The sequence below is a fragment of the Zingiber officinale genome, chromosome 9A (genome assembly GCF_018446385.1).
Source record: "Zingiber officinale cultivar Zhangliang chromosome 9A, Zo_v1.1, whole genome shotgun sequence".
In the NCBI taxonomy this organism is placed as follows: Eukaryota; Viridiplantae; Streptophyta; class Magnoliopsida; order Zingiberales; family Zingiberaceae; genus Zingiber; species Zingiber officinale.
Window position 1 is genome coordinate 102,132,398 of NC_056002.1, and position 23,653 is coordinate 102,156,050.

Genomic DNA, 23,653 nt, shown 5'->3' on the forward strand with positions numbered 1-23,653 from the left:
AAACCTTGCCAGCGCATATGGGTTTCTTGTGGGGTTGTATGCAAAAGAAGAAAAAGGCGAGTTCCATCAGGTTTTTCACTTTTTCTTATCTTTTTTAATATTCTTTTAGCGTTTAATTTAATGTCGTTGGTGATATATCTTAAGGAACAAAGATATTTGTGCACGAAATCTAGAGGGAGATATTTGTTCTCCGACAGGTAACGTGACGAACTCTAATTTGTAATTCATTTGCACGTAATATCTTGTTCGTAAATGAATATATAATATTTTGATTTTTGAATAAGTGATCCAACTGTGCATACAATCAATAATAGGTTAGAGATTTTTATCAAAAAAAATAATAGCTTAGAGATGAATGGACTAGCCATTTGCACTCTCGGGTGTCTATCAATGTCAATGGAGTGGTGACAAACTAGAAGGATAAGCAAGATAACTATCCCCCAAGTAGTAAGAGTGATGGAGAGAATTTCTTTTAATTAAAAGAAATAAATCTTAGAATTTTCTGAAGATAATATGTAAATGTTCTATGGCTGGTAATGTTTAACAGAATAAGATACGCTTACTGTCCTCATGACGAGAGCACTCCAGTTTGCTAACAATTCAGAAATCAACAAACATAATGAATGGACAAGATGATGTGTTTGGTTACATATTACAGAAGGGCTTCAAGCGTGCTCAAGCAGAGTACAGCACCTCAGTCACTTTCTTCTTCATCATCTTCTTCGTCTTAATCTGCAAAGAAAGAAAAGAAAGCAGTTAGGATGGAAAGTATGGCTTCTCAAGGGATTTAAGGAACAAAATAAGGGTGCAATATGTCAAAAGTTTACTGAGAAAAGAGTGAAGATCAGAATTCACCAAATTGCGCGTTAAAAGCACCAAATTGCATAAAGAACTCAAGACTAAGAACTATGTGGAATTGAACTCTTTGATAGTAAACCTAAAGACCTGTGTAAGAAACAAAAAAATAAATATATTACACAGATATGTGAATCACATGAATCATGGCACTTAAGACACGGAATGTTCTAGATAGGATCATAGAATAAAACTTTTTATCACACGTATAGTAGCGTAGTCAAGTTTCATTGCCTTCTTGGCTCAAGGAACCTCCAATTCTTATTCCAAACGCATCACAGGCTATTTAGAATGTTTTAGAGAGGTTGGGATGTTTGGATGGGGACATTAGTCATTTTTTTCTTTATTCTTGAAATGCTAAAGAGGAAAAAATTAGTCCAGTGGATCTCTCCTTTCTTAAGCTAATTAGTGAAAGGAGTTACATTGGTGCTAATGTTCTTGATGAAGCTGCTGCAGAAAGTCACCAGTCATGGCAGCTTCTAACCTCCTATAAGAACATTATGCATTATACTATGTAAAATATATGTAAAATATATATAGACGCAAAGCTTAGCTTGTAGGCTACCTCCTCCAAACAACCTTTTATGAACATCCGATGAAAAATGTGTTCATCCCCAAGTACTTCTCTAGCGCTCTTGGAACACCTTCAAGTGTCAATGTGCTGGAAGACAAAACAAAGTTAATATCACAGGAGTAAAAGAAATTTGAAGAGTTAACGTCCATGAATGATACAGTTACATGGACTATTTCCAAGTTGTAGACCATGGTCAAATATACTTAACAGTTAGATGAAACACTACTGACTTACTCATGTTGCATTTCTTCTTCAACTTAGCCTAAATATTCTAAGAATGAATGCACATGCTTCCTAATAAGCCATCTTCTTTCTAATGCACATGCAACATGAATTTAAATCACAACATCTTAAATCATCTTCTTCAACTGAAAACTTAGAAGAAACTTGAATTCATGTGTGAGGGAGGCAAACTCAATACCAACCCAACGCATCGAGGGCAACCAAACACATTCTGCACACTAAAAAATAAAAAATTAAAAACAGATATTTCTGCGATATTTCCGTAACACAAGGCAACACAATAGCGAACATATGGAAAATAAGTAAAAGAGGAAGGATCAGGGTTATCCCAGTCGGCTCGCTCCTAGAAGTCACCCACACGCGCTCACATAGTGCGGATATGTCCGCCTCGACGCCTTCCTTCGTGTTCGCCACATCTGGATCTCCCTCCATGGCCACTGGCTAGAAGAACGAGGAGAAGAACAGGCAGAATGAGTGTGGAGGGCAATGAGCAGCACTACGCCCAAACCGGTTCGGCCCGAGTTAGACTGGTACTGAATGAACCAGACCATAATTGAGCTTTCAAGTCAGATATGCATGTATTGACTGTTGTATGAGCAGCAGACTCCTGTTTGATCAATCAGTTCATCTGTCTCATCTTCTTTGAACTTGGGCAAAGTAAAGCTTCTGTGAATAAATCAGACATTAGAGGTTGTGAATAAAAGCTTCCGAGGCCTAACACACTAGAAATTATGCAATCAAATATCAATCATATTGACAGAAGAAAACAGGCAGGGCCCAGATGATGCAGTACCCCATACAGTGTGTGCAAAATGGGACACAGTGCAGAGACACAATAATAAAACGTGGTTACATGAAATATGGTGTGGGGGGTGTTCCAGAATGGAGAACATGGAGATGAAAGATAACCAATCATAAGCATCATCAGTGAGCTGAACATGGCGGTTCATCATGTGTAAAATATCTTCCTCAAAGTTTTGTCAGTGTTAGCAAACACATTTCTCATATTAGAAGTATTGCTTGAAGGACTGATAACTGGTTTTCATAAGCATCAAGATGATCAAATTGATAACTGAAAGAAAACTAAATAGATTTGAGTTGGTCTTATGTCAATTATTTTTTTAACCTGGTAAAAAAGCTATTGATTGAATAGAATCAATATCTCGAAAACTTTAAGAACTACAACTCTGACCAAGTCACTTGATTTTCAAACAAATCAATCTTGTGATAAGAGTTTATTATTTGTATATTAGTTATCATATGTGTATATATTAATTACCATATTATCGGTACAAATTAATTAATAGATGTGCCAATTAGGATAATTGTCAATTAGCCTAATTATAGTTTTCTAAAATAGATCCTTAGTTTGTATATAAATATGTCTCACTCTTCAATAAAATTTATGTATTCTTTTCATCTCAAGTTACATGGTATCATAGCATTAGCGATTAGAAATTACGATTAATCCTCCACCGATTCTCCTTCGAGCCGAGACGCGGCCAGGCTTCTTCAGAGATACCTCCTCCTCTGCCAATTCTCCTTTGACGCCCTCCGCTCCTGCCCTCCGCTTGTTTTGGCGACACCTCCGCCTTTGCCAAAATTGTTGGTGCAATATCCCTAAGTCAAGGTTGACCTGGTTGACTAAGCTTGAGTTGGCTTAAGCTTGAGTCTTTATGTTTGGATTTCGATGTTTGACAATACAAACAATACGTGGAGATTGCAGGTGCAATCATCCGATTGGGGACATTGCTGGAGCAATTCCCCTCTGGTTAGGGTTTGACCTGTCTGAGTATGAAGAAGAGTCAAGTAGGTCAAGGTTGACCGGATACTTGACTGGGAAGTCCTAGTGAGTGAAACTAGGCAGAAAGGAAAATCCTGGTTAGTGAAGCCAAGTGAAAGACCTAGTGAGTGAAGCTAGGCAGAAGGGAAATCCTAGTGAGTGAAGCTAGGTGAAAGTCCTGGTGAGTGAAGCCAGGCAGGTGAAAGTCCCGGTGAGTGAAGCAGGTGAAAATCCTAGTGAGTGAAGCTAGGTGAAAATCCTGGTGAGTGAAGCCAAATAGATGGGAAGTTCTAGTGAGTGAAACTAGACAAATGGAAAGACTTGGTGAGTGAAACCAGACATGTAGAAATCTAGGTGGGTCAAGGTTGACTGGACACCTGGTGTTTGGAAGTCCAAGTAGGTCAAAGGATTGACCGGATACTTGGCAAGAGGAAATCCAGATGGGTCAAGGATGACCGGACATCTGGTGGAAAGAAGTTCAAGTGGGTCATGGAGGACCGGACACTTGGCATGAGATGGTAAGTCCAAATGGGTCAAGGTTGACCGGACACTTGGCGCGAGGAGAAAAAGTCCAGATGAGTCAAAAGTTGATCGAACACTTAGCGATCGTAAGTCCAATAGGGAGTTGGCATGGAACTAGGAAGTTCGGACGTAGTGAACTTTCGAAGGCCATAACTTTTGACTCGGATATCGGAATGAGGTGATCTTGGATGAGAAACGAAGCTTATTTCAAGCTCTACACAATTTTCTGCTTGCCAATCGATTGGCCAATCGATTGGGGGGTTCAATCGATCAACTAGGCGAACGATTGAAGTGCTGGAAATCGCGCGATAAGCCTTGAATCGATTGGGCAATCGATTCAAATAATTTTCAAGAGCACAGAGACGCTCTGGATCGATCGACCAATCGATCCAAAGCCTCCCCAATCGATTGAGAGCAATTCAATTGATTGAGATTCGACCGTTGGCGCTGGATAAAGTCGTTGCGAGCGTCTTCTTCAGTAGTGCTTCGCCCGATTCCTCTCCGATTTTTGACAGTGCTCTCTCCACCACTCACTGCCAGTTCTTGAAGCTTCTTGGAGCAAGGTCTTTTTGCACTTCCAAGGTCAAGAGGCGTTCCAAACAAGAAGGAGAAGCTAGCTAGGGTTTTATGCTGTAAAATCTTGTAAGATTTACTTGTATTTGCTTCTTCTTTTCTTCTTGTTGTTGTGTGAGTTTGTACGAGGTTTCTTCACCTCCGTCTGCGACCGAGAAGGAGTGTTTTCATAGTGGAGAGTGTGTGTCGTGTGTGGATCCTTAGATTAGTCACCTTTTCTTGAGGTGGATACCAAGTAAAACCTTGTGTTAGCGTTGTAATCTTATTTCTTGAATTTTCTGCTGCATATCATCACCAAGAAGCAAGCAACAACGACACCCTCCCCTAGCTACAAATCGACCCTAACAAAAATAAGGATCAACTCGTAGCAACATCTTCAATCCCTCCTCCCACGAACCCTAGCCATCAACGAGCTCCAAGCCCTTGCCCTAGTAACGTACTGCGATCACGCTGCTTATCCCGTGATCGCGCTCGTCTCTTGCAGGGACGACTTCAGCGTTGCTTCCTGCTACGATAATCACGCACACTTCCAACCCCGGCTAAGTCATCACCGCTACCACAGGACTTCTTCTTCTTCTTCTTCTGTTGTTGAGTTTTCTCTTGTCCTACTTTGCCACCGTCGACATCTACCCTCATATCCTCTCGGCGCAAGCAAGAGATCTGTCCACTGTAGTTGTGCTCTCTTTTGTTGTTGTGTTTTCTCTTGTCCTGCTTCGCCACCATCGGCGTTTGCCCTCATATCCTTCCAGCGCAAGCAAGAGATCCGTCCATCGTAGTTGTATCCTTTTCTGTTGTTGCGTTTATACTTGTCATGTTGTTGTGCTTTCTTCCCGTTGTTCTGTTTTGTCTTTCTGGCACAAGCTACAGATCTATGCACCGAGGCTCCATCTCCTGTTGTTGTGTTCTCGTGAGATAAAATCTTATGACCGAGAATAAGCCTTATCTTGTGAAAGATGTAGTGCCCATAAGATCACATACCATAAGCTAAAGATTCGAACTATTTGGATTGGAGTAAAACTGTTCGTCTTTATCTACGAAGTATTGATAAAGATGGTCATTTGACTGATGATCCTCCTAAAGATGATTTGAAATAGACATGGCTAAGAGAGGATCATCGCTTGTTCCTTCATATTCGAAATTGTATTGATAGTAAGGTATTTGGTTTGATGAATTTGTTAAAAACTAATGGATTATTTGAAATTTTTATATTCTGAAAAGGGGAATCTCTCCTGCATGTATGAGTTTTATAAAGTCTTTTACCATGTGGAAAAACAAGATCAACCGCTGATCAGTTATTTTATGACGTTAAAAAAGATATATGAAGAGCTTAATATGTTGCTACCCTTTAGCTTTGATGTGAAGGTTCAACAAATCCAACGAGAGAGCAGATGGCGGTCATAAGCTTCCTTGCTGGCTTATCTCCTAACTTTGAGTCTACTAAGTCACAAGTTCTCTCTGGTTTTGATGTCTCCTCTCTACAAGATGTATTTAGTCGCATTCTCCGTACAGAAAGTACTACACCCACTCTACCCACTCTGTTTAGTGGTGCTCTAATAAGTTGCAATACTAATTATGTGTTTGGAAGATCAACTTGTTACAATAGAAATAAAGGAGGTGGTCCCAAGACTTTCAAACTCGAATGCCTAATTCTGGTAGTATTTTGTGTAATCAGGCTATACAAAATTTGAGTGTAGAAAGTTTTAGTATAAAAATTAGCAAAAATACTTGGCCTATATTGTGTCTACTAATGATGTCTTTGATAAATCAATCTTTATTTCTGTAGATGAATTTGTCAAGTTCTCAAAATATCAAGAATCATTCAAATCGCCATCTCCCTCTTTCTCTGCTATTGATGATTCAGGTAAACAAAATGCATGTCTTCTTTCTTTATTCTCCAAATGAGTCATTGATTATGGTGTCACGGATCACATGACAAGTAATTCTAATCTATTTTCTACTTTTCAATCCAAAGCTAATACTCATATTGTTACTTTAGCTGATGGGTCTCCATCTTGTATTCGTGGATATAGCAATATCAATTCTACCCCTTTGCTTTCTCTGTCATCTGTCTTAGATTTACCTAATTTATCCTTTAATTTGTTTTCTGTCAATCAACTAACTAGTAATTTTAACTGTTGCATCTCAATTTTTCCTAATCATTGCTTGTTTCAGGATCTTTTGATGAAGAAGCTGGTTGGTAAAGAATAGGAGTCGGGAGGCCTTTATATTCTTGACACACTACTCCCCAAATTCATTTGCTTGCTTGAGTGTCACTTCTCCATTCGAGACTCATTGTAGGTTGGGGCATCCATCTCTATCTTTGCTGAAAAAGCTTTGTCCACAATATGGTAAGGTGTCTTCATTAGATTGTGAGTCGTGTTAGTTTGTAAAACATCACCGTCTTAGTTCGAGTCCTAGAGTAAATAAACATGCTACTATTCTTTTGAATTAGTTCATTCCGATATTTAGGGTCCTTGTCTTGTTTTATCTAAACATGGTTTTAGGTATTTTGTTACTTTTGTCGATGATTACTCTCGTGTAACCTAGTTATATTTAATGAAAAATCATTCTGAGTTATTTTCTCTATTTCGTGCCTTTGGTGCTGAGATTAAAAACTCAATTCAATACATCCATCCGTACTTTGCAAAGTGATAATGTTAAGGAGTATATGTCTGGTTTATTCCAATCGTATATGGGTCAGAATGACATGCTTCATGAAACCTCTTGTATTGACACTCCATCCCAAAATAGTGTAGCTAAACATAAAAATAGACATCTTCTTGAAACTGTATAGACCTTTTTATTTCAAATTAATGTTCTCAAATCTTTTTGGGCTTATGCAGTTTCTAGAGCATGCTTTCTCATTAACCACATGCCTCGGTGAAATCCCTTACAAAATTCTTTTTACCAATAAGTTGTTTCTTATTAACAAAAAAAAATGTGAAACTGTCACATCAGCGACCCCCTAGAGCCGGTCCTATGAATATGGAAGGAGGTAAATGCAGGTACACAGTTGAACCCTAGGATATTTAGTAGCACTTATTTTGTTCAGGATGTTCGTTCACATGTCACTAAATTAAATGTCAAGTCTTTAAAGCATATCTTCCTTGGTTATTCTCGTCTTCAGAAATACTATAGGTGTTATTATCCCGTATTAATAAATATCTTATCTTAATTGATATTACCTTCATGGGAGACACACCTTATTTCCCATCTTTACCTATTCTGACTCATCAAAGGGAGGATGATGATTTGTTGGTGTATTCTATCACACCCTCTGCACCCAGGCGTCACCCTCTAGACCTACTACTTCATCATCAGATCCAGTTCCCAGCGATGATCTTCCTATTGTGTTACACAAAGGTAAATGACAGTGTACTTATCCTACTTCTTCTTTTGTTTCTTATAACAACTTGTCGTCTTCCTTTTGTTCTTTTATTGCTTCACTTGATCCTATCTCTATTCCTAGGACTGTGCGTGAGGTCATATCTCATCCTGATTGGAAAGATGCAATGATAGAGGTGATGAATGCTTTAGATGACAATGACACATGGACTTGGTCGATCTACCTTCAGGGAAATAAGCTATTGGATGCAAATGTGTATTCATAGTAAAAGTCAATCCAGATGGGTCAGTTGCTAGATTAAAAGTCCGTCTTGTCGCTAAAATCTATGCTCAGATCTATGGGGTGGATTCTTCTACACTTTTTCTCCTATTGCAAAGTCTGTTTGATTGTTTATTTCAATAGCCGCTACTCATCATTGGCCTTTACATCAACTTGATATCAAGAATATTTTTCTTCATGGTGATCTTTAGGTAGACCCGATCACGGTTCGGAACTGACGGTTCGACTGCTCAAAACCGTCGGTTCGACGGTTCCAAGCAGGTCGACCCTTAACCTTAACCGCCCAAGACGGTTACGATTCACGGTTTGAAACCACCGATTCACGGTTCGTCATGGTTCAAGATTATTATGTTAAAAAAAATTAAAAATTAAAAATTAAAAATTTAAAATTACAAATTACAAATTTAAAATTTAAAATTTAAATTTATTGCAAAAAGGGGCTTGCACTTATTTAAGTTGTCTACGTATCCCCTTAGGGTATAGGGGAATCAAAGTCCACGTAGTTCTTTTACATTTTTATCCTTTTACATTGTCACTTACTTCCATTTTTTGTTTTTGTTGTATTCATTCCTTCAGTATTAAAATCTTCAACTTCGTCATCTAAAAGTTGCATTCCTTGGATTCTTTTATCCGCTCTGGTCTAATCGTCCAGTAATGCTTGAGCTTCCAATCAGTCGTGAGACAAAGTTAATCGTCGTTCATCTAATATGTTGCCGCCGACACTGAACGTATGTTCCACAGCAACAGTTAACACTGGACAAGCTAAAATTTCTTTAGCGATCACGGAGAGGACGGAAAAACTTTGAGCCTTATGTGACCATTACTTTAAGATATCAAAATTTTTACTATCTGCTTCATTAAAATCAAAAGAAGTCGTAAAATAATTCTCAAGATCCTATGTAGAATTTGAGGATCCTCGTGGACGTTTTGTCCGTTCTTTTAATAAAAAATATGCTTTTGTAAATTTTAAATTACTACTAGTAGTTTGTTGTATTTTAGAAATATTAATTTGTGTTCCATATTTTGCATAATATTGATTATAAATATCATATAAATAAATTCTAATATTATATACAATATTAACTGGATCAGGAGAAGAAGAATTTTTAAATAAAATTAAAACGTCATAATATAAAATTAACATTTCTCATAAAACTTTTAATTTAAATCTAAGATCTAAAGCAAATGCAATTAAATAAATTTCAGGAATAAGATAAAAGTATTTTTCTCATTTAGTTTTCATAGCTAAGATGCAAGAAGATAAAGATTCATTATTAATATGTTCATTTAAAACTAATACTATATTAGAAAATTTTTCTAAAATTAATTAAGCAGTGGGATAATAAACACCGAAAAGTTGTTCGATTGCATCATTAATACTTTTGAAATTTCACAAATACTACTACAAATATTCCATTATTGTGAAAATAAATATATATTAGTATTAGTATTTTGTGCAAAAAAAAATGAACAAATAATTTTTTTATATTGAAATGAATCTTATAATAATTGGTATGTTGAACTCCAACATGTTGATATATCACGTGAAAAATTTTTAGGTCTCATTCCATTAGTTTTACAAAACCTACCCCATTGTTTCATTATAGATGGATGGGACAATAAATAAGAAATTGCAATTCTAATTGGTTTAATATAACTTTCTAAAAATTTTAATCCATCTTGAATACATAAATTTAAAACATGACATATACAACGAATATGAAAAAATAAACTACCAATAATAAGTTGACAAACAAATTTTAGATCATCTATAGAAGCGGCATTAGAACTAACATTATCTAATGATATTAAAAATACTTTAAGAGTTAAGCCATATTCTTATAAAATTAAACATAATAATTGTGCGATGTTATGAGCATTATGTGATTCATCAAAAACTTTATAAGCTAACAATTTTTTTTTGGAGGTTCCAAGAGTTATCGAACCAATGACAAATCACACCAATATACGAATGTGTTTACCAATGATCACTCCAAATATCGAAACATAAAGAAACTTTATTATTTAATTAACTAAATTCATCAATTAAATTTTTTTTCCTTGTTTTACTAATTTTTTAATTGTACAAGTAAGTGTAGTCCTAGGAACACGCTTAGTACATGGATTAAGAGATTCTTTACAAAAATCTTCAAATGTGCATTTAGATCTAAAACTAAAAGAAAGATGTTCTACAGAAACAAATTTAGTTAATGATTCTTTTAATGTATTATCCGAATATAAAACTAAACCGAAATCAGTACTACCGCTAGTTGAAGAAAATTTGATAATTGTGTTTGAGAATGGTCGAGTCCATATTCCGTCGGGTGCTTTGTTTCTACATGTCGTTTCAACGACCCATAGCCGCCGCCAGCTTGGAATTTGCAGGAAGCATTGCAGTGCTTACATTTTGCACACATTTCTCCCGATGGAAGAGTGACCTTCTCAAAATGTTTAGTGAAAATAAGACTTTAGAGGAGGAAGTTCCTGAACCTTAGAAGTAATTGCATCGGTACTTCCTTGTGTTTCGCGTGTCGGATTCGGAATGTGTTCGATCTCATCATCGGTGGATTGAATATTGGGGTCCTCCTCTCGCAGATTCATTATTTTCTTTCCCTTCTGAGCTCGAGATGATGCACCTCCACGACCTCCTTCCATTGTAATTGAAAATTGGAAACGAAAGCGTATAGAGAATATGAAATTGAGATTAAGAGTAGAGAAGATGTGTGTGAAAATGATAAAATGAGCTCTCTATTTATAGAGTTTGGATAGTAACGGATACTAAATCATAACCATTGATCAAAAAACGGTCAAATGATACTAACCGTTGAAAAAAATACCCCAAAAAAACCCCCACCCTCTCCCAACGTCTAGGAGCTGCCGGTTCCAACGGGTAAAAAAAAAAAAATCTTGTTGAACCGACGGGCCGAACCAGCGTTTATCCGGCGAGCCGAACTGGTGGTTAACCGGCAATCCACCGGGTTTGCATTTAAAGAGCCGGAACTGGCTCGACAAGTTGCTGGGCCAGTTCCGATTCGACCCAGCGAACCGGGTCAATGGGCAATTGGCCCGTTGACCCGATTACGAGCCCGGGCCAGGTCCGGGCGAGACCCGGCCCGGGGTCGGGTCTATCTTTAGGAGGAGGTGTATATGAAGCAATCTCCTGGCTTGGTTGGTCAAGGGAGTTTAGGGTAAGTTTGTGGTCTTCGAAAATCTTTGTATGGTTTGAAACAGAGTCCTCGTCCTTAGTTTGAAAATTTTAGTCAGATTGTTAAAAAATTTGATATGATGAAAAGCAAGTCTACTCATTTCGTATTCTACAAGCAGTAAAGAAATGATATCATTCTATTAATTGTATACGTAGATGATATTGTTATCATCGGAAGTGATACTGCGAGAATCTTATCTCTTAAATCTTTCATTCATATTCAGTTTCATACGAAAGAATTGATGGTGCTAAAATATTTCTTGGGTGTTAAAGTTATGAGTAAAAAAGGTATATTTCTATCTCAGAGAAAATATATCTTCGACTTATTAATTGAGACAGAAAAATTAGGGGCAACACCTTGTAGTGCTCTAATGACTCAAAACATGCATCTCATAGGAGATGGGGAACTATTTGAACATCCAAATCGAAGGTTGGTTGGGAAGTTCAATTACTTTAACTCGTCCAGATATTGTATATTCGGTCAGTATTGTTAGTTAGTCTATGTCATCTCCAACCGTTCATCATTGGGTAGTATTAGATCAAATTTTGTGTTACTTGAAGGGAGAACCCGGACATGATATCGTATATAAAAAGCATGGACACACTCCTCTTGAATGTTTTTCAGATGCAAATTGGGTAGATTCTAAAATGGATGGAAGATCTACTTTAGGTTATTGTATCTTTGTTGAAAGAAAATTTAGTTTAATGGAAAAGTAAGAAGCAAAACGTTGTGTCACGATCCAGTACAGAGTTAGAATATAGGGCTATAACATAGTTTGTTTGAGAGATAATATGGATATATCAACTCTTGACTGAAGTAGGACTTAAAATTTCAATACCAACTAAACTGTGGTGTGATAACCAAGTTGTTCTTCATATTGCATCGAATCTTGTTTCATGAGCAAACTAAGCACATTGAAATTGATTGTCTTTTTTGTTCGTGAGAAAATTCAACAAACTTGATTTCGAGCATATATGTTAGACTGAAGAAGAGCTTATCAAGTAGATTAGTTTTCGGCTGAGTTATAATGCTCTACTAGATATTTCAGAGTTTGGGATTGCTTATTTGGACAAGTAGAATATGTGATTACCTTCCTTGGAGAAGTAAAACATGCCGATGGCTCGCCCAAGATGCTGAATCATTATTACCGAAGTGAAGTGGTAACTGAGAAGACATGGTATAAGATTAAACATTTGAAGTTAAAATAGCAAAGTATTAACCTAGAGCTTGAACTTACTCAAGAAGCTCCAGGTACTAGACCTATAAAGTTGAAATAGATAGTTAAGGCAGTGATCCCTGAGTGCACCAACTAGTGCATTAACAACTATTAACCTGAAATATTCATCCTTGGCCTTTTTTGATCACGGGATGAACATTTCAAGTTAAGTCCTCCATGAATTAGTATTCTGAGTAGAGCAAATTGCGATCATAAATTACATTTCAAGTGTTAAGATGACATTTCACGCACATAAAATCTCACACACTCTCATACCTCCATGTCTTCGACCTTTTTGATGCTCCTCACCTTAAAGTCCACCTCTTTAGACATTTGATCCATTGGATATACCAAGCTCCCAAAGCTTGCTCTATGCCATTTGATACTCTACACCTCTAAGTTCACCTTATTCCAAATCACCAAAAGGTTCACTTTGCGCCAAGTTTCCAATCCATCGGATGCACTAAGCTCCCAAAGCTTGTATCGTGTCATCTGATCCTACTTGCCTTCCTAGTACAGCTTATACTAGACCTTTGAGTCCTAAAACTTATAACTGCTCAATATTCATCACCCAGAGTTCATCTTGTGAGACCTTCAATTCATTAGATGCACCAAGCTCTCATCTAGCCATCGAGGAATCATACCTCCCATCTAATATTCTTTACTTTTGTCTTCACCTTGCACCAGACCTCAAAGTCATTTAACACAAACCGACTCAAATCCATCACATCAAGTCAATTCGTTTTGCGAGCTCCATGTGTATTATACCAAGTCCACATCAAAACAACTTGGGAACATTGTTTTGTTGGAAAATTTGAATGGAAACATGACTTGTGGGTCTTAGTCCCACGGCGAAAGAGAGGCATTACGATTGAAATTCAGAGCAAAAGAGGATGAGAATCCAGGATCCGGATTGCACCAACCCAAGAGTTCTTATGTGAACCCTCTTACTCATAAATGAATCGATCGAGACACAATGTGTCCGTATAGATCAGCTGGGAATTACCACTTGTCTCTTTCAGACACTCAAGCATGTTGGTGCAATTTCCAGTAGGTCAAGGTTGACCTAGTTGACCAAGCGTAAACCTTGGTCATGGTTTCGATGTTTGACAATACAGAAAGACATGTAGACATGGACAATGCAGGTGCAGTTGTCCATACGGAGAAATACTGATCAGGGTCTGATCAGGTTGGATGAAGAAGAGTCAAGTAGGTCAAGGTTGATACTGATGGAAGTCCTAACTGGATGTTAGGCAGTTTGGAAAGTCCCGTGAGTGAAGTCAGGTGAAAGTCCCGTGAGTGAAGTCGGGCTGGAAAGTCCCGTGAGTGAAGCCAGCAGAAATCTGGTGAGTGAAAATCCTAGTGAGTGAGGCTAGGTGAAAGTGAAAGTCCCTGGTGAAGTGAAGCGGGCAGTTGAAAGTCCTGTGAGTAAAGCCAGGTGAGAAAGTTCCAGTGAGTGAAGCTAGGCGTTGGAAAGACCTGGTGAGTGAAGCCAGGGAAAGACCTAGTGAGTGAAGCGCGGTTGGAAGTCCCGTGAGTGAAGTCGCAAGGAAATCCAAATGGGTCAAGGTCGACTATGTCCAAGTCAGGGAGCTTGGCACGGAAAAGTCCAAGTATGGAGACTTGGCACGAGAAGACCAAGATGGAGACTTGGACCGGAAAGTCGGAGCGGTAGCTCGTTCTCCGGACCGTGGTCGGAGAGGGCTCGGAGCTCGTTCTCTGGACCGGACGAAGTCGGAGAGGGCCTGAAGCTCGCTCGGGACCAAGTAGGGTTTGGGTGGGAGTTTAAACCGGATCGGTCCGTAACCGATCCGATGATACATCGGGTTATCGACGGTCCGTGACCGATCGGTGACCAAAAAGTATTCGCTGCTTATCCGATCGATCAAGAGATACGGTGAAGTTCCGATCGGTCCGCACCGATGAGACGATCGAAGGAGATCACCCGGGAGGAAGGTCCCGATCGGCCGTGGGACCGATCAGGAAGGACCCTGATCGGTCTCCACGATCGATCAGAAGGCCTGATCGGTCGCGACCGATCAGATTTCGGGACCGATCGATGACGGCCTCGATCGGTCCACATCCGCGCGTAGCAACGCTAGTTTCTTTCGTGTCTTCTTCGCAGTTATAAAAGGAGTTCGAGGGCCTGTATACTCTTCTCTTCTTCTTCTTCTTCCCGCCGGATTCCCTTAGCTTCGGGTGAGCTTCCTGCTGGTTTTCTAGCCGAGCTTGGATCCAGAAGTTGCTGCTCGGAAACAGTCGAAGGCAAGCAAAGGGTTTTACATTTCGATTGTTCTTGTTTGCTTTCTCTACTGTTGTACTCCTTATTGCTGTTGCAAAGAGATTGTGGCGAGGTTTCTCCACCCACAAGGAGTATTTATTAACCGGTTCTCCGGGGACTCATCCACCGACGGATTGATAGGGTTCGTCCACCTTACGGACACGCCGAGGAGTAGGAGTTTATCTCCGAACCTCGTTACATCGACGAGTTTGAGGTTTGCTATTCTTCGTTGTCGTTTCTATTGTTTATTTCCGCTGCGCTAACCTTGATTTGTAGAAAGAAACGAACGATTTGGGATCGGCTATTCACACCCCCTCTCTATCCACGACCATCGGTCCTAACAAAGCACACATGGCATTGCCACGTGGGTTGCTCCACAAGCAAGCAATGCTTGGCATTGCCACATGAGTTGCTTCATTGGTGGCTTGTTGAGCAAACCAAACATTGCTTGTTGATCAAGCAAAGCTTGGCTTGATAGAACATGGCACGTCCAACAAGCTTTCGAAAGCTTATTTGCTCTTCAATTCTACTCTTCTATATAAGGAGGAGTAGATGGAGCAAGTAGTATAGAGATTGAGAGATTGAGAAGTGCAATATGTTTTGAAGCAATCCCTCCCTCTTGTTCTTGCTGCCATATATTTGTTTGGACAGCAAGTTTTCTCTTCTCTCTTATTGCCTTTCAGTTTTTCGATTGGCAGAACATGATAGCTCTTGGGTATCAGCTAAGATTGCTACGACAATCAGTGTTCGATTGAGCTCGTGATCTGTCGTTTTATCTTGGGAAATAGACGTTCATAGAAACCTCCGAGCACTGCTGGAAGGGACGAATTTGTTTTAAGGAGATTGCACTCTGCAGGACTCGACCTCCATTTGACTCACTCGGCGGCTTGACTCACTAACTAGAGAGCACTTCACCAATTCAACTCGGCAAAGAGCTCGGGTGAGCTTCCTCCTCATCAATCGACTCAGGAGAACAGTTGGCACAGACGCCAACTCAACGACAGCATCTCCGCTCAACTTGGGCTCGACTCGGATCGAGCACAGGCTAGCTCTCGGACAAACTTGGTGATCGGCTTACGACAACCGACAACTTGAGATTATATGCTCAAGTCACTGTAGCAGTAAGTCGGAATCGACAAAATCGTGAAACAGAGATTATAACAATCTTGAAACATAGATTGTAATTTGGTTATTTCCCAACAAAACTTAAAACAAATTCGTGTTTGAGTTTGATTCTAGCAAACCTCAATACAAACTTGGTGTTTCGGAGTTTGTGTGTAACAAGCTTAAAGCGGAAATCTGGTTTGTTGTAGGTATTGTGGAACAAACTTTAAACTTACTTATTCTGTTGCAATGGTGGTAGAAAATGTTGAGATGCAACATGCTCAACAGGTGCCAACCTCTTCCGCCCCGATTGAGCCTATCCCAATCACACATGGGGAAAGACCAGAGAAGTTCACGGGCTTGAACTTTAAGCGCTGACAACAGAAGATATTCTTCTACTTGACCATGGTGAATCTGACATGTCTCTTGACTGAGGAACCTCCCAAGTTGGTTGAGGGTGTAAATGATAGAAAACCATCATGGCAGTCAACAAATGGAACAAGTCTGAGTTCCTCTGTCGAAATTACATTCTCAACAATCTTATCGATTCGCTGTATATTATATATGTGAGAAAAAAAGACAAGAGTACTATGGGAATCCCTGAATAAGAAATATAAAGCGAAGGATGCTGGGGCCAAAATGTTTATTGTTGGCCTCTTCCTGCACTATAAGATGATTGACTTTAAGTCGGTGATCAACTAAGTCTAGAAACTTCAAGTAATCTTGCAAGAAATTTCCTCAGAGAGCATGATGTTAAGTGAAACCTTCCAGATGCAGCTATAATTGAAAAACTACCTGCTAACAGTAAGTACTTCAAGGATTACGTGAAGCACAAGCGGAAGGAAATGAATGTGAAAGAACTTATGGTCAGACTTCGTATTGAAGAGGACAAAGGTTCAGAAAGAAAATTGTTCTCTCAGGGTACTATGAAAGCCAACGTTGTCGAGCAGATAAAAGTCGAAGTGGAAGACTACGCGTGCTTCCAAAATGCAACCCAAAGGACTTACGAAAAGAAGTTCTTTAGAAAATGCCACAATTATGATCATGTGGGTCACAAGGCTTTGGATGGTAAAAAGCCAAAAAAGAAAAAGCATGAGACCAACCTAGTGGAAGAATAGGATATGGACCTCTGCGCCGTGGTCTCTGAAGTGAACCTGATAGGTTCCAATATGTGGCAATGGTGGATCGATACCAATGCCACCAAACATGTGAGTGTAACATAGAGCTGTTCCACAACTTTGAGAAAGCCAAAGATGAAAACAATCTATTTATGAGAAATTCAGCAACCTCGAATATAAAAGGCTAAGGTAAAGTGGTACTGAAGATGACCTCGGGTAAGGAGCTCACTCTGAGCAATGTGTTGTATGTTCCAGAAATTCGAAAGAATCTAGTATTCGAATCGCTTCCGAATAAGCATGGTTTCTGCATTATTTTTGAGTCGGACAAAGTTGTGCTGTCTAAAAATAGAATGTTTGTAGGAAGAGGTGATGTATATGATGGGTTGTTTAAGTTTCATGTAATGGTCATTCAACCTACGATAAATAAAATCGAAAGCTCTTCTGTGTATATGCTTGAGTCTTCCACTTTGTGACATGATAGATTAGGACAAGTTAACTACAATCTATTATGTAAACTAATAAACATGCAAAGCATACCTACATTCCACCTTGACCCGAAATACAAGTGTGAGACTTGTGTTGAAACAAAAATAACAAGGTCATCCTTTCAACATGTTGAAAGAGGTACTAAACCACTCGGTCTAATTCACACAAACATGTGCGACCTGAAAGGTACGTCAACACGTGGTGAGAATAAGTACTTTATCACTTTTGTAGATAATAACACAAAATATTATTTTGTGTATCTTAACGAAAGTAAGAATGAAGCTATAAAGAAATTTATTCTATATAAGGAGGCTGAAAACCAACTTAATCGAAAGATTAAAGTGGTTCGCAGTGATCGATGCGGTGAATATGTATCAACTTTTGTTGAGTTATGTGTTGAACATGGATCAGACACGAAACAACGGTTTCTTATTCGCCGCAATAAAATGGTGTTGCTGAGCGTAAGAATCGAACTATGAAAGAGATGACAAATGCTCTTCTATTGAGTTTTGGGTTACCAGAGCAAATGTGAGAGCAAATGTGGGAGGAAGCTGTGTTAACAGCAAATTACCTTTTAAATAAAGTACCCCGAAATAAAATAGAAAAGAGTCCTTATGAGTTGTGGACTGGAAGACGACCATCCTACAAATACTTACGAGTATGGGATGTCTTGCTAAAGTATTGGTGTTTGATCCGAGAGGATCAAGATATAACCAAAGATTGTTGATGACATATTTATCGGATATGCACATATCAGTAGTACATATCGATTTTGTGTATACAAATCACAAATACTAGATATACAACCGAACTTGATTATTGAATTGAGAAATGCCTCATTCTTCGAGCATGTGTTTCCATATAAGACCCTCGAGGAAGCAAGTTCCTCAGAACAAGCATATGAAACACAAGAAGAAGATACAAAACTAGTTGAGGTAGAGTTCAAACGGAGCTGAGTTCAAAAAAATCCTTTGGAAATGGTTTATCACTTTTATGTTGGAAAGTGATCCCTAGAGTTATTCAGCAGTTATAAGCTGTTTTGAGGGGCCTCAATGGAAAGAGGCGACTACATTTGAAATCGACTCTATCTTGCAAAATCACATTTGAGAATTTGTGGATCTTCCTCCGGAAAATAAACCACTCGATTCTAGGTAGATTTTTAAGAAGAAAATGAGATTAGATGACACAATTAACAAGTATAAGGAAAAATTGATAATTAAAGGTTACTGATAACTTGAAAGCCTTGATTACTTTGATACGTAGTCTCTGATGTCGAGAATAACTTCCATTAGAGTCCTGTTAACTATTGTTGCTCTATGAAATCTGGACATACATCAGATGGATGTGAAGACAACTTTTTTAAATAGAGATTTAGAAAAGGAAATTTATATGGAGCAACCTAAAAGGTTTTCTACACCATGGCAAAAAAACAAGGTTTATAAATTAGTAAAGTCATTATATGACTTAAAGCAAGCTCCAAAGCAGTGGCATGGACAGTGGATTTTACATTAATGAGTGTGATAAATGTGTTTATATGAAAATCACGAAGATGACTATGTCATCCGGTGCCTTTATGTAGATGACATACTTATCATTGGGAGTAATGATAAGATACTCGAAATCCACTAAAACTCTATTAACTCAAGATTTGACATGAAAGACATGAGCCTAGCTGATATCATTTTAGGAATGAAAATTCTTAGGACAGGACTTGTTCTAAGTCAATCCTGTTATGTGGACAAGATTCTTGAGAGATTCAATAAGGGTGATAATGCGTTGGCACAAATACCGATAGATATAAGTCTACATCTATCGAGAAATCACAAGAAAAATATCTCTTAGATAGAGTACTCACAAGTAATTGGAAGTTTGATGTACCTGATGAATTTTACACGACCAGACTTAGCCTACGCAGTTAGTAAACTGAGTAAATATACGAATAATCCTGGTGTTGAATACTGAAAAAGGATAACACGTGTGTTAAGGTACTTACGATATACTTGTGAATATGGATTACACTATACTATATATCATGCTGTGCTCGAAGGCTATAGCGATACAAATTAAATATCTGATATACAAGATTCTAAGTCTACAAATGGATATTTCTTCACTTTGGAAGGTGCAGTCATTTCGTGGAAATCGTCTAAGTAAACCGTAATAACTAGATTCACGATGGAATCTGAATTTATAGCTCTTGACAAATGTGGTGAATAGGCTGAATGGTTACGACAATTCTTTGAAGATGTTTCAAGATGTCCAAAACCTATGCCGACAATATGCATACATTGTGATAGTCAATCAACAATTGACCATCTATATAATGGTAAGTGTAGATATATACGTCGTAGACATAACGCCATTAGACAATTGCTGCCAACGGGGATTATCACTGTTGACTATATACGATCAAAGGATAATTTAACAGATCCGCTAACCAGGGTTAACTCGAGAGTTAGTTACAAGCTACTTGAAAGGAATGGGCTTGAGATAAATGTCAATGCCAGAGTTCAGTGCAAAAGAAACTCAACTTATGCTGGACATCCCAAAAATTAGGTTCAAAGAGACAACCTACCTACAACTGACTAGGCAATCGTTGTGGGTAATGACAAGATGAAGGGTACGCAGTTTTGCTTTTAATGACCATAGTTCAAGTAGAGTAAGAGAAATATTCTCAAGGGATTACCTATGTGAAAAAGAAGTGGGGCCGCTTCGAAAAGAATTGGAGGCACAATTCTAAGCGCTTCTCACAAAACCAGACATGTTCATGGTTAAGGAACACACTAAGACCTGAGCTATATTAGGAAGAGTCCTGGATAAGCTCTGTTAATGCTTACACCAACGATTGGACAGTTCAAATACATTGCATCAATTGATCATCCAGTGAACAGACAAATTTTTACAAAGGAAGGTTCAAAGGGTAATACTTACTTATCGTATACTCGACTCAACTGTCAAAGGCTATCACAAATCCTTGTTTCCATTCATGTGGAGGATTGCTAAAAAATTTGAATGGAAACACGACTTGTGAGTTTTAGTCCCATAGTGAAAGAGAGACATTACAGCCAAAATTCGAAGCAAAGGGTGGTGAGAATCCGAAGTCCGGATTGTACCAATCCAAGGGTTCTTATGTGAACCCTCTTGCTCATAAATGAACTGGTCGAGACACAATGTGTCTGTATAAATCAGCCAGGAATTGCCACTTGTCTCTTTCGGACACTCAAGCACACGTGGCGTTGCCAGATGGGTAACGCCATGTGGGTTGCTTCACAAGCAAGCAACGCTTGGCAATGCTTGGCGTTCCCACGTGGGTTGCTTCACAAGCAAGCAATGCTTGGCGTTTCCACGTGGGTTGCTTTATTGGTGGCTTGTTGAGCAAACCAATGGTTGCTTGTTGATCAAGCAAACAAGCTTTGGAAAGCTTACTTGCTCTTCAATTCTACTCTTCTATATAAGGAGTAGATGGAACAAGTAGTGTAGAGATTGAGAGATTGAGAAGTGCAATCTTTTCTGAAGTAATCCCTCCCTCTTGTTCTTGTTGCCGTATACTTGTTCGGTCAGCAATTTTTCTCTCTTGTTGCCTTTCAGTTTTTCGATTGACAGAACATAATAGCTCTTGGGTATCAACTCAAATCACTATGACAACCAATGCTCGGTTGAGCTCGTGGTCTTGCCGTTTTATCCTCGGAATTAGATGTCCACAGAAACCTCCGAGCACCGCTGGAGGGGACGAATCTGTTTTAAGGAGATTGCACTTTGCAGGACTCGGCCTCCACTTGATTCACTCAGCGGCACGACTCACTGACTAGAGAGCACTTCATCGATTCGACTTAGCAAAGAGCTCAGGTGAGCTTCCTCCTCATCAATTGACTCACGCTGACTCAGTGATAGCATCTCTGCTCAACTTGGCTCAACTCGGATCAAACAAAGGCTAGTTCTCGGACAAACTTGGTAATCGGCTTATGACAGCCGACAACTTGAGATTATATGCTCAAGTCACTGTAACAGTAAGTCGTAATCGACAGAATCGTGAAACAGAAATTTTGTAATAATCTAGAAACGTAGATTGTAATTTGGTTGTCTCCCAACATGTTTCCCCCTGAAAAGATTATCTTCGTCTTCTTCTATCCAATCTAAATTAGTAATTGAGAGGGGTAGTAACGATCGATAATGGGTCCCAAAAATATCCAACCGAGATATCTAACCATAAGATCATTGTTTTCCATTATTTTCTATTCTTTTGATTACCATGTATTGTGGGTTGACAGTAAAGAATGTACAAGAAACCGAAGAATACAATGAATAAACTTTCCAAACTTTGTCACCATTCACAATTGCAGATCCGTAAACCTGAACACATTGCTACTTGTCTGTCACCTGAAAGGCTCAAAGCTGCCTGTCCTGCTGGTAATTTAATTTCTGTGTTGCAATGGTTAACTGTGTCTGCAAATTCCAGCGAGAATCAACAGATCAAAGACCTACCTTTGTGTACAAAATTACTCTCCAGGTTTTCTTAATGCTCGTCAATAAATAAATAAGTACTGAACTTTCTGGCAGATGCTTATGGGATTCCTAAATGCCTGACCTCACATGTCACATGCAGCGCAGCTGATAGGCACAAGCATTGAGTAAAAGGCTGGCTTGTTTGTACACCAATCGCACAGGCTATGACTTGCACAAAAGTATCAAACGATCAAACCTTTATATATAAATATAAAAGTTAAACTCGATCTGAGGTCGGTTACAGCTACCTCTGCCCCCATTAGATTCTCTACTCCGTGCTCAAATGACAGAGAAGCAAGTTAAAATACTACTATATTTCTTGTCCACTCCCAAAATGGTCAGATCAGCATTACTGTTCTTAAACTGGATAGTTAAGTGAACCGTTCATCAATCAACAGTTACTAATCCATGATACTAGGAAACAGGATGTAAGAGACGACCTAGAGAGAAAAGGAGAGGTCAACTTACTCTACAGAGAGTCTAAAACATTATTTCTAGGTATGATAATCTCAAACAAAGAAATGTTGTGGCAATTTATTTTAAAATCAAGTTATCGTCACATGTGAATAAAATATTTGCCAAGTTCAGAGCACCTCTGCCCCATCGTCTATCTTTTATCCTTATCCTCAGATACTCCTCGTGGCATTGATGCATAAACAAAGAACTAAGTCAGTGTTTGGTGTCTTCCACGTGGCCTGAGGGGAACATAAAAGCGCATTTGGTAAGCGATCGAAATTAGCCTTTCTAAACTTTGATTTCCGTTCCCATTAATCTACCAATGATGCACAAGGACCCGCCACTATCATGTTTCCTTTTTAACTCATGTGAAAAGGAGAGGTAGATTCGTGGAATCCACAAAAATGCATTTGCTAAATTGTTGAAGCATTCAAAGGGCAATAATAGAATTAGCAGAAAAGAGCAAGCGAAGTACCTGATAATGACTGGAGCGAGAGGATGAAGGAAGGGAGCGGCGTAATCTTCTGCTCGGCATTTCATCGAGCGACTGCGAGATGGGAGAAAGCAAATAAAAGAAAGCGTTTTAAATGGAATGAGCCAAAGGCAACTTACCGGATGGAATTACCGGTATGATTTCGTCGCCCTCGCGGCGTTCTCTGTCTTCCCGGTGCTCGATCGCTACCGAGTGGTGGCCCACGAGAGAGTGGAAATCGAGGAGACGATGAATATATCGACGAAAAACTAAAATTTTTTAAAAGAATTAACAGCGAATTTTGGATTAGACGACGGAGAAGAGGAGAGGTGAATCAATGAACGGGACGGAGACATGGGGGAAAGGTTGGGACCCCGTAACGAATCCCGTCACGCCGTCCCACACCGCCACGCCACCACGATTTGTAGCGGCGAATTGCGCCGGGAGAGTAACGGCGTCGAAGCAGAGCAGCAAGCGGGGCCCGCCCATTGGATGGTGGAGGTGGAGGTGGAGGTGAAGGTGAAGGTGGAGGCGGACGCGGACCGGGGCAGGGACCTGGCGAGCAACTCGGCGACGGCGACAGCCGGGTCTCGCCACGTGCGCAGATGCAGCGCCCGGGGTCCCCCTGCCATGCCG

The 23,653-nt window shown here is 39.3% G+C and overlaps 1 long non-coding RNA gene across 7 annotated transcripts; it reads right to left on the reverse strand.

Annotated features, from left to right (window-relative positions):
• Positions 1-470: 470 nt before the first annotated feature.
• LOC122019706 lies at positions 471-23,652 on the reverse strand. 7 transcript variants are annotated; one of them, XR_006121996.1, is made up of 6 exons: positions 23,158-23,652; positions 23,021-23,092; positions 1,435-2,338; positions 1,278-1,342; positions 828-945; positions 471-732 (listed from the first exon to the last, which is right to left on the reverse strand). It is a non-coding gene; the product is annotated as an uncharacterized LOC122019706 (long non-coding RNA). The 7 variants fall into 7 exon arrangements; XR_006121995.1 differs by having other exon boundaries at positions 1,421-2,338; XR_006121997.1 differs by lacking the exon at positions 828-945.
• Between the last annotated feature and the right edge of the window lies 1 nt (position 23,653).